The 17,440-nt window shown below is 51.7% G+C and overlaps 1 protein-coding gene across 2 annotated transcripts in view; it reads right to left on the reverse strand.

Annotated features, from left to right (window-relative positions):
* Positions 1-17,440, reverse strand: part of TNS3 (tensin 3) — a 226,005-nt gene that overhangs the window by 139,832 nt on the left and 68,733 nt on the right. For both annotated transcript variants that reach the window (XM_089917889.1, XM_022593157.2), the window contains exon 4: positions 10,117-10,155. The gene's annotated coding sequence lies outside the window, so the exon portion shown is untranslated. The remainder of the gene's footprint in view (positions 1-10,116; positions 10,156-17,440) is intronic.

Here is a 17,440-nt window from a genome sequence, read left to right on the forward strand (position 1 = left end):
ACTGCCTCATCCACCAACCAGCCCACAGACTACCACGTCTGCTGGCTTCTGTCGCTGCCGAGTTTAAGGAAACATTGTGCAAACCACTGAAATGTGAGCCTCAAAAGAAAGAGATCTGTTGTTGCTACAAACACGGGTGGGTGTTCACGTCCCCCGAAATGCACAGTCATCAGAGCTCTCGACCTAACCAGGTTGTGTAAAACCCAGGGCAAATCCAGAGGACTGATGTGGTCAGATCATCTCCTAAGTCTCCTTAAGCTTTCATAACACTTGGAGGGAAGTTTAGAGGACTCATTGTGGGTGTACATTATGCAAAAACAAGACAGGGGAGCCTCAGCCACTGGACTGAACTCAAAGACAGGGCTATCAATACACCGAAGACATACGGCGACTGTTGTCTGTGTCGACAACTGTTGTCTGTGTCGACACAGTTAAATACTAAAGTGAGTCACGGTCAGGATTCTGCAGGTTAACTGACAGGTCAATTCAAGAACCACCTACACATTCTGATCATTTTTAATGACAGGTTTGACTGAATGTGAAAGCAAATCGATGACATGTGACAATCCTCCTCATGACTGTTATTACATGGAGAAGAGGAATGGTTAAAGCCACTTATCCCAGACCCTATTCGAGCCCAGACCCATCCTAGTGTCTTCCTTGCACTATCTCTCATGACCCATATGGCGGCCCCTGAGCCGGGAACCCTTACCATCCGCACTTTGCCAAAAGGGAGCTGAGGACCACGTGCCCAAAGTCACCCAGCCAGTGAGAAGCAGCGATGGGACTCAGCTCAGAGGCCACCATGTCTGCTCCCAAACCTGTTTATGCCAAATGCATAAGAGGTTCCCAGCTCTTACTCACCACGGTGGGCCGCCAACTTCCCGACTACCCTAGCACCAAAAGCCAAGACCACTCAGCCCTCCACCACGGATTCCTCCCAGCTTGGCCTCTCCTCCTGCCCGCCTCTCAGGTTTGTATGAGAATTGCCCACTGCAGGTTCGTGGGGAGGCAGCTGGAAAGTGGGCTAGGGTCTCTTCTTTCTGATGGGCAAGTGAGGGGAAAAGGTCTGAGGACCCCTAATCAATAACTAATCAATTGGGGACTCCCCTGGTGGCACAGTGGTTAAGAATCTGCCTGCCAATGCAGGGGACACAGGTTTGAGCCCTGGTCTGGGAAGATCCCACATGCCACAGAGCAACTAAGCCCATGCGCTACAACTACTGAGCCTGTGCTCTAGAGCCCGCGAGCCACAACTACTGAGCCCACAAGCCACAGCTACTGAAGCCCACGCACCTAGAGCCCGTGCTCCACACAAGAGAAGCCACCGCAATGAGAAGCCTGCACACCGCGACGAAGAGTAGCCCCTGCTCACCGCAACTGGAGACAGCCCGTACATCGCAACGAAGACCCAATGCGGCCAAAAATAAATAAATAAATTTATAATTTAAAAAAAAAACTACTCAGCTGTAGTTCATTCAAGGTTGTCATGTTTTAAAAAGTCACCATGACATTGGCCGGCCTTCTCGCGCCTATGAGCAACAGCCACTGTAAACAGAAATCACTAACAAAAAGAAAAACATGTGGCACTAAAAGAAATATACCTTGAAAAGGACACCTGTTTATTGATACTATTAGTCTGAAGCCTGAAACAAGAAGGCACCTTGTACAGCCTCAGCTGGTGACGTGCCCACAGGCAGCTCAAAATTTTTGCCCTTCTGCGCACACCCCCTGGACAACCACAGAATCACAGTGAGTGTTGATTTGTGGATTACAAATAAAGTTTAGTAAATAGGCAAGTTTGCAAACATAAAATCCACAAACAATGAGGTGTGACTGTAATTTAATCTTTTTAAATTTGTAGGTGATTCAATCTTTGATTCACTTAAGAACTATCTGGAAAACTTCCCAATTCTAATGTCCCCATATTTGTCACAATAACATTATGAAAAGAATCATAATCCCAGTATCCAGTCATAGTTGGAAGTTTATGTGATATCATTTTTTTATACCAAGGGTGCCTTATGCTCCTTGGGAAGCGAAGCCCTGGAGTTCTCCTTCCTCTTTGTTTTTGTTTTTTTTTTTTTTGCGGTACGCGGGCCTCTCACTGTTGTGGCCTCTCCCATTGCGGAGCACAGGCTCCGGACGCGCAGGCTCAGCGGCCATGGCTCACGGGCCCAGCCGCTCCGCGGCATGTGGGATCTTCCCAGACCGGGGCACGAACCCTCGTCCCCTGCATCGGCAGGCGGACTCTCAACCACTGTGCCACCAGGGAAGCCCTCTCCTTCCTCTTTGGAAGGTAGAGGCTGACAGGTTGATGCTGCCACGCTTCCTTCTGAAGACATGCACTGTCTCTGCCAGAGCTTTGTTTCCACCTGAGGACTTCCGATGCCATGCACTGAGCCGCTTGGAGCGTTTTCTAGACAGAGACCCTGAAGAAGCTGGCTCTGTGTTCTAGAAAGCGGACAAAAGGACTACAGCATCGTCTATGCAGGAGGGAGAGGAGAAGGGCATCAGGAGGTGAGAGACTGTTCCCAAGAGGAAGGGATCTCGGTGAGGCAGCCCAGCCCCACCCCCTCTCCGTCCCCCTAGGCTGCAGCGTCCTCAGTCATCCCCACGCCCAGCTCGCACAGCCCGCCAGGCGCTCGCTCAGAGTGGCCGCACCCCTGGAAGACATCTCCTCGTAGAGCTGGTGCTCAAACTTCAGCTGACAGCACAGTCACTCGGCAGGCTTAGGAAAAGAGAGATCAGGGGTCAGGGGTGGGACCAGAGGATTTGCGTTTCTAAGTTCCCAGATTCATGCTGCCGCTGTTGTTCTGAGATCACACTTTGAGAACCGCTGACTAAATAAACTATCTGTGCACTGCTTGGTTTGGACTAAAACCTTGTTATCACATACTCTGCTGGCTTTGCTAAAGCAACCCTCGCTGTCGTTTTCACTCAGTCCCCCAATCTCCCAATCACATTCGGAATGACCACTGCAGCAGTGCTGTCAGCCTCTACTTGAATATCCCCAAGGACAGGGAGCTCGCCGCCTCATACACTTCCAAGTCCATTTTTAACTCTTAATTTTCCAAAGTCCTTTGTCACATTGAGTCGAAATCTGTGCTCACTCAACGTCTGTACCTCGGCCACGAGCACATCATATTGAAGTCAATCCCTCTGGGGAGGAAGATGTATGATTTTCCCAAAGAGAAGAGTAAGAATGCACTTGGCTAGTTTGAAACTAATTTCATGTAGAATGATCGTTTTAAAAAGGCTTTATGAAGCAAACGTTGCCATTTTAGAAAACAATGTATCTATCACCTCTGTGTCCTGTGCTGAGGAACTCAGCAGGTTTTCAGTGAAGCATTTCATCAAGCAGACACAGTGTCCTTCCAGATGTCAACTAGTCAGGAGGCCACACTGGCCGCTGGCGGGCAAGCCTTGAGCCCTCAGGTACTGGAAGATAACTGGGCAGGATGGGGAGCTGGCAGCGGATCTCGAAACATGGTGGGCGATTCATATGATGAAACAGTTACTGGCCACTGGGTCTCAATCACCAGCCCACCCTGAGCTCTGTGCCTATATTACTTGCGTCCTGCGCTATAACCCTGGGATGTGGAGACCAGGGTCCTGAGCTTCAGGTACCACCAGCTTCCAATCCCCACAGCTCCTCACTGAACCACTGTAAAGCCAAACCCAAACGTCACATCACTTGATCTTATAAGGATTTCAGTACCTTTAGTATGAAGACTTTTTAAAAAATACAACAAAATACCAGTATCATTAGCAATATATTCCTTAACGTAAACAAATATGAAATCATGTTTGTACACAAACATGGAATCAATGTTCAAATGTCCCTGTCTCACAAGTTTTGTTGCGGTTTTGTTGTTTCACAGTCTGATGGTTTGAATCAGGACCCACATCAAGTCTTACAGTGTTTATTTAACCTGTCTCTTCATTTCCTCGGAGGAGCACAGGTTCCTCCTCTTCTTGCAGTGTATTTGAAAACAACTGGGGTTCTTTTCACCCAGTAGAATTTCCCCGTTCTGATTTTGCTGACCCCTCTGGAAAGATTTTTCAGATCGCTCTGGCCCCGTATTTCCTGTAAGCTGTGGGTGGGTCTGGGCTTGGTGTGTTCTGGTTTGATTTCTGCTGGGGACTCGGCCAAGAGGCGGCCTGCCCTTCACGTGAGGCCCACGTGACCCCAGCAGCTTCCTTTTTGTGAACAAAGAGGTTACAGAAGGTCACAGCCTAGAGCCAGCTGTTCAGTTGTTAGTGGTCTGAAACATGGCCTGTTCTAACGCTATCATTTTCTCAACATTTGTTAGCGGAATTCCTCACCAAATTAAACTTCCTCCCTTCATCTATTTTTAACTCTGAGGTACAGTTCGTACAAGAAAAGAAGGTCAAATGCTTGATTGCTTCTCCTCATCCAATTTCACAAGTTGGTCCCCTAACATCTCACCAAGGGTAACTAACAAAGTTTTGTTGCTTGTTTAAGTAAGTGCTTTTTAAAGTCTGTTGTATAGGTCAGAAAATGACGTCTCAAAGTCACAAAGCTAACAGCTGTTACAACGCCGATTCGGGAAATGTCTGCACTCGGGGGATCGCTCCAGACCCAGTTCCAGAGACAGGCCCCTGTGTCCCAACGTTCCTTGGGTCCCAGGAGAGGGCCGGGGAGGAGGGTCCTAGGGCATATAGAACTTGGAGAAGAATCTGACTCCACACCCCTGGGCTCCCAAAATGACAGCCAGGGTCACTCGCCCCCCTGCCATTGCTCCCAGGACGAGGATGGACATGGATGATGGGCAACCCGAGCCAGAGTGGTGGCGATGCCACGCCGTGTGTGCCACACCTGGCGGTGGATGTGCAGGGGATGCCGACGTCTGACACAAGGACGGGAACAGACACGGGGAAGCGATCGCTGGAGTGACCGTCTGCAGCCGGGGTGGGTTTTAATCTTTAGCCGGGCTCCATGCTGCCCTGGATGCAAGCTGACCCTGAGTTCACGTGTCCCCTGCAGCCTTCTCGTCACACCTGCAGGCGGGCCTGGCGGCCAGCAACAACACGTAGCCACCAGCTTTCAGACCCCAGCTACAAAGGGGGTGGCTTATGGTGGGGGGTTTTCTTAATTGTCCCTCCTTCTCACAAGGTCCCTGAACTGAAACTTAAGGAAAGGCTCCTGATGGCCGACCTGGAGTTCCCACTAAGGAATTGCAAATGCCGGGCCTCTTCACCGGGCCACCTTCCCAGAAATCCTGACAATTCCACCAGCAAAGGTGAACAAAGCCAGGGGCCTGGATGTTATTTCAGGTGAGGGAGGGAACGGTGAAATCAAAGCTAGTGTAGACCCAAGTTTGGCCTGGGGTAAGGAAAGGCTGGAGGCAAGTACCTCCTTCCTGGAAATCTATGGGAACCCACACCCAGCTGTGGGGATGGCCCAGGGCCGCGTTTAGGAGAGGTGCTGACGGCAGCTGCAGCCAGAGGCCGGGCAAAGGTCAGGGCCCCCTTCCCGGAACGCGAACTGGCTGAGCTCTGACCAGTCTGGCCTGGGTCCTGCTGATTCCTGGAAGGAATGGAAGGGGGTCTTCCCACTCCCACTGCAGCCTCACCCTGACTTAATGCCAGTCCAGCACCCCAACCTTCACAAAGGACTCTGAACTGAGAAAAGTACAACAAATGAGCAATTGAGAAATGAAGTAACGAAGGCATCAGCCCAGCCCAGGAGCCCGGCCTGCTCTGAGATGCCCTGGAGGGGCTGGCGGGCATCTGGATCACCAGTGCACGGGAACCTCAGGAACAGGGAGCCCCCGGGCCGCATCTCAACTCAGTTGTTCAGCTTTTCCTCAACACTCCTCACTCCTCCCCCAAGTTGTAAATCCCCGGGCACTCCTGTCCATCCGTACTTGCTGAACACACAGAAGCAGCCAGCGTGTGCCCCCACTCGGGTGCAGGAGCTGCGGAAATAGGGCGTGAGGCTGTCGGCGAGCAAACACAGAGCCTCCAGCAGCACCGCAGGGCTAGAACACCCTGCCTCTCCAGCAGAGATGGTGCCACAGCTCTGGCCTCACACCTGTCCCTCCACTTCTAGTTCTTGCCCCAGCCCCCCGAGTCCGGGTGTACTTGTCATGCTTCTCCCATCCTAACTGAGACTTACAGTCTCCACAGGCCCCTTCAATGATCCTCCATGGGGCTCCTCAGATGACCCATCCCTGTGTAGACAGGTTACTTGGAGCACAGCTATCAGATGACTTAGTTTCAAGGTTAAACTCTGGGAATGCAGCATCGTTTATACTTCTATTTCTGGGTCTCACCCGGCTTTTACCAAAAACATAGATGTTACGTTTGGTTCTCTTGACCGAGTGGAAGACTTGGACTTTGATCCAACAGGATTCTTGAGACTTTTTCTCTACTTCCTAAAGATCAGAGAGATTAAAGAGCAAAGGAAATTTGCAAGTCTCTGTTGGCCTGAAACAAATTAATATCATTGTGATTCTGGTCAAATATGTTCTTATGAGATATACAGCCTCTGAAGGGGCAGCTGTGCGTCCCAACGTGTGTGTGCGTGCACACGTGTACACGTGTTTGTGACTTTCAGAAAACAGCATCTATCTATGACTCAGCTAAGACTCTGCTGTGGTAGGCAGATCCATGTCTACGCTTCTGAATGTTTACTATTGGGCTGGAAACAACCTATAAGCAGGAATAACCAGCATCCAGTCGAATACCTGCACTTATAGACGAGGACGTGAAATTCGTACAGAGAGCCTGCTGTGGAAAGGAGCCAGCAGGAGGGACCAAGGTTCCATGAGCTGCAGCAACACTTCTTTACAAATCAGTATCTGACAGAAACCTTGAAATGTGTAGTTGTTACCAAATTGCAATAAAATAAAGGGAATGTCATCAGAGTAGATTCCTTTCCCTCTATCTCAAACTTTCGAGTATCCAATTTGGTAGGCATTCTTTCTGAAATAAGTCAATCCTTTTGAGAGACGCTGTCATGCAGCCACTGGTGGGAAATGTGACACTGACAGCACATGCTCATGGGCATGTGTCCTAAACAATCACGCTGCCCTCGTGTTAACCTCATCGTTCATCACCACTTCCTCTGACTTTGTGAGTTTAAGCAAACGATACTGAACAAAGTCCCAACACACACACACACACACACATACACACACACACACATACGCACTTGCACGCGCATACATACACGCCAATACAAAGGTGTAGCTGTCAGAACCCAGGTTGGAACCTCCAGCCTCAGACAGTATAATCTGATTCCTAAGGTCACCTTTGACAGAAACCACCCATTGCCTTCACTTTAATTAAACAAGGAGAAATAAAGCCATCTGAGTTCAGTAAACAGCTGACTCAAATTTCAGAAGCTATTCTTATACAACCTCTTCTCCAGTGGGAGACACCACAATGGCCCAGCAAAACAATGGGTGTGTGCGTGCCAGCCGCCAGGTGAGGGCCTGCACCTGCGTCCTCGGCGGAGGCCGGCAGTGCCCTAACCGCCTCCTGCACGTGGCCCCGAAAGGCCGAAAGGCAGACACACGGCCTCTTTCAAGGACGGCGGCTGCTCTGAAGAGAATGCATCTCTCAGACGCAAAGCAGCGCGGGGCTTCCGAAGGGCTGGATGCTCTGGGGAGGTGGCTGTGTGCTGCCCGTGGGTGCGACTCATACACGTGGACTCACAGTGTCCCAGCGAAAGCTGCACTGGCACCTGGGAAAGAGTTTCCGTTGGTGCCCCGATATGAATCCACTCCCTTGGGTATCAGTGGAAAGGCAAAGATAAAATGGAAAAACAAACAACACTGCCCCGACGTCAAAAAAAAGCTGTCAGGCCGTACAGAGCTCCACGAGGCCTGTGTTGTGGAAAGATCCTGCAATCAATCCACCGACCACCAGCTGGAGGCTCTCACGCCACCTACAGCCTGACCACGGGCTCTTTTCCATGGGCTTACTGAGTTCCTCTAAGCCTCCAAACGAGGGATGACAAGAATCAAGGTCTTAGAAGTGCCTGTCAAGGTGCCATCACCCTCCCGCAGTAGAGGGCACGCTCTGGAACAGATCAAACTGGTTCTCTCCCAGCAGATGGCAAGAGAACAACCATCAAAAACAAAACACAAACAGCAGAGGCTGCGGGAACTGAGACCTGTTATTGCCCTCTTGAATTCACCGAACAACAAATAAGGCTTTTCCCCGCTCACTGTGTACTTTCCTTGTGCCAGAGCCGGAGTTAAGAATCTTCACACGTTATTTCATCCCGTCCTTATCAGCGAGCTGTGAGGAAGGGGGTCGTAGCCCCACTGTACCGAACAGGGAAGTGGAGCCCAGAAGCAAGAGGGCTCAGTTCAAGGTCACTCCGCTCTCCTGTTGTCACAGCCTGCGTGGGACCCTGACCTGACTCTAGCCCCACAAAATCACTGCTATATTCTGTGCTATACGTGCGTGTAGATCTATAGAAACATCTAGAACATACACATGACTCAGTCTTAAAGAGCCTGACCACCTCTCCCATCACTAACGATCATGGTTACCTAGAAAAACAGTGATGCATCCACTGTACAGCCCAGTAGACCACGTTCCGTGCAAGTCCCACAGGTATGACCCAAACAGGCAATAAAGTATTGGGTCCCCTTGCCTGTTTCTAAACGCCATGCCAATGGGTACGGCCACATAATGCCAACGGGTTTGATAAGCTGCCCTTCAAAGCTTGTATCCGATGTCCCTCTAAAGCAATAATTCATCTCGATCTGGACACAGGCGGGAGCATTTCTGTGCAGCTGTGGTTCAGCACCTTTCCCAGACGCGGTCAACACCCTGCGTAACTTCCCACATGGCACTTTCTCCACTGAGTTGCCTTTTCCCTCCTTGTCGATAAGGCACGTGCCAATAATGTGTTTTCCTTTCTACACTGGCTTCCAGGAATCTCGGAGGCCTGTTTGCACGTTTCATCCGCTCAGTTAACATTTACAAAGGGAGGTCTGCCTCCCAGACCTTTTTCTCAGCCCCACTGCCTGCCATTTTTAGTCGAACTTCACACCCACTTTTTAAGGCATCGCAATAAAACAGAGGATCTGCTACCAGAAAAGGCCTAGAAAAACGAGCATGGGGCAAACAGCCAAGGGTTCAGAGCATGACAACCACATGAAGATTCCTTGATTCCTGTGTCCCAAACGCCCCAGGTGGTCACAGAGGTGCCTTGCCCGGCAAAGACTCTCACAGAGCATAGCTTCAGCAGGTGCAGGGCACCTGTGCCATCAGAGGTACAGGAAGCAGGAAGGTGGGCGAAATCCCCACCAGGACTTTGGATTCTGTATATGGCGAAACCGGGGCCAAGGGCAAGGTGCCGCGTCCAGCCTGGGAAGCACAGAGGACGCACCTAGTAGATATCCTGGAGAAGGCGCCGGGGCACACCTGTCTCCTCTCCTCACAGGTGAGGCTGGGAAAGGCACACACTCCCCGCACAGTGAGTCACTTCCAATTTGCAATAAGAGGGCTGTGGGCATCCTGTTGTCCTGAAAGTGCGCTGCGCCAGGTGTCCTGCAAGCTGCTGCTGACTCATTAACACCAGGCTTAACCCCCTCCAAGGGGGTAAGGAGGTGGGGGGCAAAGAAAACACCCAGAGGCACAATGACATTCAAAGAACATATCCATTTAAAAAGCAGACAAGAATAAAGATCTGCCAAAGTGAAAGTGTTATCACGGAGTTTACCTTCAATCTGATAGAAAGCAGGCATCGGTCAGAGCCTCTGCTCCAAAGCCACTGCATCGTGCCCTCCGCAGACACCCTGGACACAAGTGCTTTGCCCACATCTCTATCACTAAGAAAATGAACGAGGAGCATCTTTGCATTACAGCAGGGGAAACTCGGGCTCAGGGAAATGAATCCCTGAAGTAATTATCGCCGATGGGAAAGGTAGTTCTTACAAAGGAGTGCATGATTCACTCATCTTAAGGAAAGTGTGCAAACAGCTACTGCAAGGTGGTCCAGGGTCCCTACAGAGCTCTGTGAACAAAAGCTACATCTCAAACAGAGGGAGAGGATCCTGGAGGAGTCGGGAGACTCCCCAAAGAGGGCACGGCAGGAAGGGCCCCAAGGAAATGCCAAGGACTTACCTGTTCCAGGTGGACTTGAGCACAGTGGGGACTCACCACCTAAAGAGAGAAGAAATACGGTAAACAGGTGGGTTCTCTCAAGAAAAAAAAACGCGGCATCATGATCAAGCGAGGCTCCCAAACCTGAAACTACCTCTGACCGCATTCACACAAAGTTTCGCATCTCAAGACAAAAAAGACCTAGCGTTTACAGAGTCCAGATTTTTGTTCACTTTTGTAAAGTCCGCATGCTTTTCAGAGAATGTCATGAAAACCATGGAGCCTCTCCCCAAGAGAAATGTCCATCGCTCATAAATACAGGACTTCATCTTTAATGTGGAAGACCGAGCAGACTCCCAGGCTAGGAACTTCTGACTAGGGCGAGCCCCTCTTCACCAGGTAGCAAGGGGAACGGGGGCCAGGAGAGGGAGCTGGGGGGTCTTCCAGCTGCCCCAGGACCTCACAAACACGCTCAGGGCTCGTGTTCTCTACAAAACAGATTGCCTTTTCTAGAACTATTTCCACAAGCGGAACCAAAACCATTTCACTCTAGGCTGAAGCTTAGTGATTAGACAGTGGGGAGGAGTCCCTTGGACTCCACCCCGGGCCCCTGCAGATGTGACCACGTTAAGAAAGACACACAGGCCAATGTGATGAGGCCACAGCTGCAATCACGCCAGAAGAAACACAGTTACAGGCACCTGGGACAACAGACCCAGTGGAGATAAAGACCCCAGCTCTGGAGACCCCGTCTTGGGTGGGACTTCCGCTCCACCACTTCCTCGCCGTGGGCCCTTGGGCTCTAATCGCTCTGGGCCTTGGTTTCCCCATTGGAGAACTGGAAGTTGTAAGAGCTTGTGGTGCTGAGAACAGGGGCTGACACAGGGCAGCTTCTCCTCTGGGGAACACGGTGCCCTCCCTGAGCAGAAAGGGCTGTCAGCAGGTGAGGGAATCAGACCTGCTTCCTGCAGCTCTGGAAGGCCAAGATCCTGGCACCTGCAAGCAGGATTCAGCTCCCCATAGCTGCGTCCTGGCTCTCCTCCCTCCGGACCACGTGTAGCCCCATCCTCAAAGAGTTTTCTAAAAATGTGTAATGGCAGGAGAACTCCCAGGGATCTGACTAATTGTCCTTGTGGGTTGCAGTGGGCAGCAGTGCAACCTTGGTTCTTGCCATGCCAACTATTTATAGTCCTCCAGCTTGTCTTACAAAGTTCCTTAAGGAGCGTGATACACACTCATTCATTTGTCTGGGTCATATTATTACTCCACCAGGATTCTGACTCATGTTCTCGTCTGGGACAGGGGCCCTCTCTCCTGGCACCCCATCTTCTTCCCCCCCTACCTAGCATACACTTAGCGGCCGCTCTCACTGTCCAGAATCGCTGAGCTCATAGCTGCTTCACTTTACACTGGGAATTCTTAGGAAGCAGGAACAGTCTTTGGAAATCGAGGGAGCTACACGCAGATGCACATAGGATGGTGCTGGCAGTCAGACAAGGAGCCCCTGTGGTCATGGAGCACGGTGATTAATTTTACCCTGTGTACAGTCCTCACGTGGTGCAGGCTTGTGTCCTGGGGCTTCACTAAACGCTTGACACACTGGTGAGAAGTGTGCAAGCCACCAGAGCTCCTGCCTTTGACAAATCGTTATCTGTATTCCACGCAATGGAATACTAATCCAGCAATAGAAGGAAGTGAGCTGTCAGGCCATGAAACGATATGGAAGAAGCTTAAATACCTATTTGCGAAATGAAAGAAGCCAATCTGAAAAGGCGGCATACTATATGATTCCAACTTTGTGACATTCTGGAAAAGGCAAACTATGGGGACACTAAAAAGGTCAGTGGATGCCAGGTATCGGGAGAGGGATGAGATGGTGGAGCAGGGAGAAGCCTTAGGGCAGAAAAACTGTTCTTTGTGGTGCTGTAATGGTGGGTGTGTGTCACTATACATTTGTTCAAATCCTAGAATGTATAGCACCATGTAAATTATGGACCTTGGTTAATAATGTATCAATATTGGCTCATCAAGTATAACAAATGCACCACACTAATGCAAGATATTAATAATAGGGGAAATTATGAGGGAGGAAAATGGGTATAGGTTAACTCTCTATACTACTTGTCTAATTTTTCTGTCCATCTGATACTGGCCTAAAAATTAAAGTCCATTAATTATTTTTCATTCATTGTCTGGAAGATGTGCTTGTTAAGAGAACAAAAGCAGGGCTTCCCTGGTGGCGCAGTGGTTGAGAGTCTGCCTGCCGATGCAGGGGACACGGGTTCGTGCCCCGGTCCGGGAAGATCCCACATGCCGTGGAGCTGCTGGGCCCGTGAGCCATGGCCGCTGAGCCTGCGCGTCCGGAGCCTGTGCTCCACAACAGGAGAGGCCACAGCGGTGGGAGACCCACGTACCGCAAAAAAAAAAAAATAGAGAACAAAAGCAAAAGCCCTATGCAGTATCAGGAACTTGAGTTTTAAAAACAGCAACCACTAGGAAGACAGTCCAGAAGCCAGGCGTGTCCTGCACCTCCCGTGTCCCCTAGAGCCACATGAAGTGCAATGACACCGACCACCTGGCGTGGCCCCAGAATGTCATCCAGAAAACGAGAGAGAGCTCTGTGCTCTGGGGCTCTCCCAATCCCACCTCCCGGGACCACCACAATAAGCCCCACCTATGGCTGACATCACTAAGCACTGTGCAGTCCGCACCCCAATCTTTTCTCATTTATACTGAGTGCCTTCTCTTGCCAGGCGCTCGCTGGCCTTCACGGCAATACATTAGTAGAAAAACGGACAAGTCCTCAAGAAGGAGACACTGGCTAACACAAACTGCATAAACTGTACTCTTCACTGGGAAGTGAGCTGTGGCGTGGGGTGCGGTACGCGGGGCTCCCCAGTTCAGGGGAGCAAATGTCAAGCGGCAACTCTCTGCGTTCCTGCCAGAAAAGAGCCTCTGGTCCAGGGAGCCGATTACAAGCCCTACTGTCTGTTTTTACACGCTGCTGTGAAATGCAGACAGCAAATGTCTGGAGGAAGGACCTTGAGTTAGAATGAACTTGCAAATGAAAATGCATAAGAAGTACCAACTCAGAGAAAAAGGGATGGTGGGGGGTGGGGGGTAGGGGAAGCAACCTGTCCGTACAGAGAAAACTAATGTTTACATCAAGAACTGCAAACACCTACTTTAGTAAAGATCGTCATCAAGTCGACACACTGACATGTGTCCCTTCAAACCAAAATCCCAGGATGGGAACTACATGAAAACAGATGAGATTCTTCACGTACATTTCCTATTTCCTCCCTTCAAATAAGAAAGAGGGAAGCAGCTGACCACGGTCTGGCAGAACCACGGAGCAATCATGGTCAGGACACGGCATGTTCTCACGTGGACCACCCTGCTCGGCATCAGACAACGTAAGCACTGTGCAGCCTGACCAGAGAGACAGAAGCACACGGCTTCTCCGGAGGGGCTACATCCAGTGCTGGAGCCCACGTGGCTGCAGGCTCTCCACCGCCCCTCGGATCTGCAGACCCTGCCTGCTTTCCCCCTCGGGAGCTGCACGTCCTCAGGATGGAGCCACCAGGTAACCATACTGAGGGCTGCTGTCCCGGGTTCAGGTCGGGCCAGTGAGGGCGGTGCAGGCTCACCTGCTTTCTCTCCCCGTCTCCAGGGCGTCCTCTGATCGCATCCCTCACAAGACCGTCTGGGTCTTCTATTTTCGTTTGACAAAAGGAAAGACAGTGGCTCTGGGTCATTTGCGGGTGGCCTTGGTCATCCTCAGCATGAAGGAGCTGGTGTCGCCTTAGCATTCGGCCTCCGCAGGGCCAGTCCCATCTCACTGATGGAGCTGAAAACCAAGCAGGCCCACAACTCCCTGAGGGCATGGCCAGCGCGTTTTTTCAGAGGGATCTGGCAGTGCCCCCCCTCACCGAGCCCCTTGCCTGCTCTGTCCTGAGGTGTCCTGAGCCAGTGGCAGCGGAACAGGGCTTCGTCACCTCCGGCAGGGCAATCCCCCGGGGATGCCTGCAGCTCAGTCACAACTGGGCCAGGGCACCCGCAGGTCCTTCTCCCCGGCCACACACAACCCGGGTAGCTGGTGAGCGTCCCGTCAGTGCCCCGGGGCGCTGAGTCCCAAAGAGGCCGGGCCACGGATCCTTCCAGGGAGGAGACGCAGCGGCCACAGAGGTCAAACTCCACATTCCTCTCCTGATACAAACGGATCCCCTTTCTCACCGGAAGGAGCCCGGGAGAGGGGCGGGGGGGTGGGGGGGGGGCGAACACAGGATGTGGGAGGGACAGGGCAGGAGGCAGAGCCAGTGCCCACTAGTGACTAAGGTGGCCCCAGAGGAGGCCCCGGAGGCCTGGCCTGTCTGGGCTCCAGGTAGGGCCGAGTCACCGTTACCAAGGGCAACCACAAACAAACAGGGCCGTGCCCAGCACACCTGGCGACGTGGCGCCTGCTGCCTGTTGGTATCAGCAACCTCTCCCGAAGCCAGCGGGTGCACAGGTGAGCAGGACAGAGGAGGGACGAGGGGGCCCTGCACCAGAAGTGACTGTGCCCCTGGGGGATGGAAGTGTGGGTGAGTGCGTGTGAGGGGGAGAGAGTGTAGAAGGTGAGTGTGAGCGTTGTGTGTGTGTCTACGTGACCGTGTGTCTGTGTAACTGAGTGTGTGAGTGTGCATGCGTGTACACACTACAAAAGCCCAGCCCTGCACTTCACTTCCCGGGGGGAACCATGGTGCTTTGTCTGCGGCGAGGCTCTTTCTCTGGAGGGGTGAGGCCGCTTCTGACAGCCCGCGGGGGCACCTCTACCTGCTTCTGGAGATTAATCTGGAGAGAGACTACAGCTCAGGTCTCCGCGTGCCTTATGGAGATTTGCTTCCCTTCTCATGAGTACCACGAAACGATGAGCTCAGCTGTGCTGTCATTGCTTCTTATTAAATTTTACTATGGACAAAGCCATATAAAGAGTGACGTTTTCTCACCAGCTGCTCCAAAAACACGCATGCGTCCCTGGTGCCCTGCCTATCACTGTGTGCACAGAGTAGAGATAAATCAGAGTACAACCTCTTGAACCATCGGGGATCCCAATTGTGCTGAGTCCTGTGAATGAGCTCCACAGAAGCCCAGACATCAGTGCCCTAGAGCGTGTGGCACGTACCACACGTTCAGCCACTACCACAAAAGTCCCCGGCTTGGTCTCTCCTCCTGCCATTTACTTAACTCTGCCCACAGCTGAATCCCTCCAGTTCGGCATCAAGCCGGCCTGAGCAGATCCGATTCACGCCAGGATCTTGGAAGGGTGGATAAGCAGCAGCTAACGGTTATCAAAGTGCATCCTGTAACTGCACACACGTGCAAAGGCAGAATGGTCCTCCATCACGGAAGTGCAAAATGAGCAAACAGGGAGAAGAGGGGGTGAGCCGACTTGCTCGCAGGGGGGATGCCAGGCGGTCTGCTGAGCTACGTCAAGTATAAAGGCATCGCTCTGTGCACACGTTGCATCATTAAATAAAATCACTTCAGCACAGTAATTTGAATTCTAACACAGACTGTGCAAACTCTGCAGTGAAGTTTACCTCTGTTTTATCTTTGCAAAGGTGATTGTTTACAAAGGAAACTCACAGGGAGATCAAGACTGAAGCACTTTCTTTCCCACATCAGCCTGTTAGAGTCGCAGGCCATCTTCTCCATCTCGGGCTCTGAGCCAGGAGCCGGAGGAACGGGTACGGACACGCTGGCCATGGGGACGTCACACTAATGGGGGGGGGAAGGTGACACTTCCCTCATCTCTGCACAGAGCAGCAGCCTGGTGGGAGGAGGGTGGGGCCTTTCCTCAAGGGACAGAAACTTTATCATCACCTTTATCTTGTATTATGTACAGCTTTTACTTCTTGCATTTTATGATACTGATCAGTGAAGTAGCAAGGTGTTTTATGTGCCCCTCACAGATGACTGAGTAAAGATAAAAGTTCAATTATTTCTATGACCCCATTTGTTATAAATAGGGGGGTAGAACAATGAGAAGAGGAAAGCCCCCCTCTGCCCTAGTGCTCACGTCATGAGAGAGAGCACGTCTGCTTAAATACCAGCTGTCTTAGTGGCTCAGGATGCCGTAACTAACACCACAGCCTGGGCAGCTTAACGCAACATAAATGTATTTCCTCAGTTCCGGAGGCTGGAGGTCGGAAACCAAGGTGTTGGCAGGGCTGGCTTCTCCAGATTCCTCTCTCTTTGGCGTGTAGAAGCCACCTTTTCTCCTCACCTGGTCTCCCCTTTGTGTGATCTCTTTTTTTAAAAAATAAATTTATTTACTTATTTATTTATTTTTTACTGTTGGCTGCATTGGGTCTTCTTTGCTGCGTGCGGGCTTTCTCTAGTTGCCGCGAGTGGGGGCTACTCTTCATTGCGGTGCATGGGCTTCTCATTGCGGTGGCTTCTCTTGCCGCGGAACACGGGCTCCAGTAAATGTGGCTCGTGGCCTCCAGAGCGCAGGCTCAGTTGCTCCGCAGCATGTGGGAACTTCCCGGACCGGGGCTCGAACCTGTGTCCCCTGCATTGGCAGGAGGATTCTTTTTTTTTTTTGCGGTACGTGGGCCTCTCACTGTTGTGGCCTCTCCCGTTGCAGAGCACAGGCTCCGGACGCGCAGGCCCAGCTGCTCTGCGGCATGTGGGATCCTCCCGGACTGGGGCTCGAACCCGTGTCCCCTGCATTGGCATGCAGATTCTTAACCACCGCACCACCAGGGAAGCCCCTGTGTGATCTCTTCTTGCAAGGACACCAGTTGTATAGGGGTTAGGGCCCACCCATACCATCTCATTCTGGGGGTTGGTGCTCCTACCTATGCATTTGGGGGATGGGCGCACATTCAGCCCGTAGCATCCACCATCAAAGGCCTGAGAGGGCCACACAGGCCATTCTCACAAGGTCCTCCAGGCAGATTTGGGCAGGTGGCCGGTAAATGCTCCTCTGGGGTCTCGGAGCATCTGGGGCAGGGGAGCTCCAGCGAGAGGTCCAACACAAACCTCCAAAGAACAACAGAACCCATGCAAAGGGATGGCTCCCAAAATGCCGACCTTCCAGGCTTTATTAACTTTTTTGCTTCCTTCAAGCACTTTTCCTTAACTTTATCAGGTGTGACCCTGGAATCCCTAATTAGGTTCACATTCCTCAGGAAACTGTTCTCCCACTGTGCGTTAAAGCCCAGTTTAACCTGTCTCATCCCCATAAGAACACACCACCCCACCAATGCAATTAAGCCTTATTGGTCCTGCCTGTTCCCCCCATCCCGGGGGTGGGGTGCCGAAGAGAGAGAAAGAAAATCACTGCCCACGGTGGGCA

This window comes from Delphinapterus leucas, chromosome 9 (assembly GCF_059928025.1).
Source record: "Delphinapterus leucas isolate spDelLeu-1000000601 "Yukka" chromosome 9, BTC_Dleu_Yukka2, whole genome shotgun sequence".
NCBI lineage: Eukaryota > Metazoa > Chordata > Mammalia > Artiodactyla > Monodontidae > Delphinapterus > Delphinapterus leucas.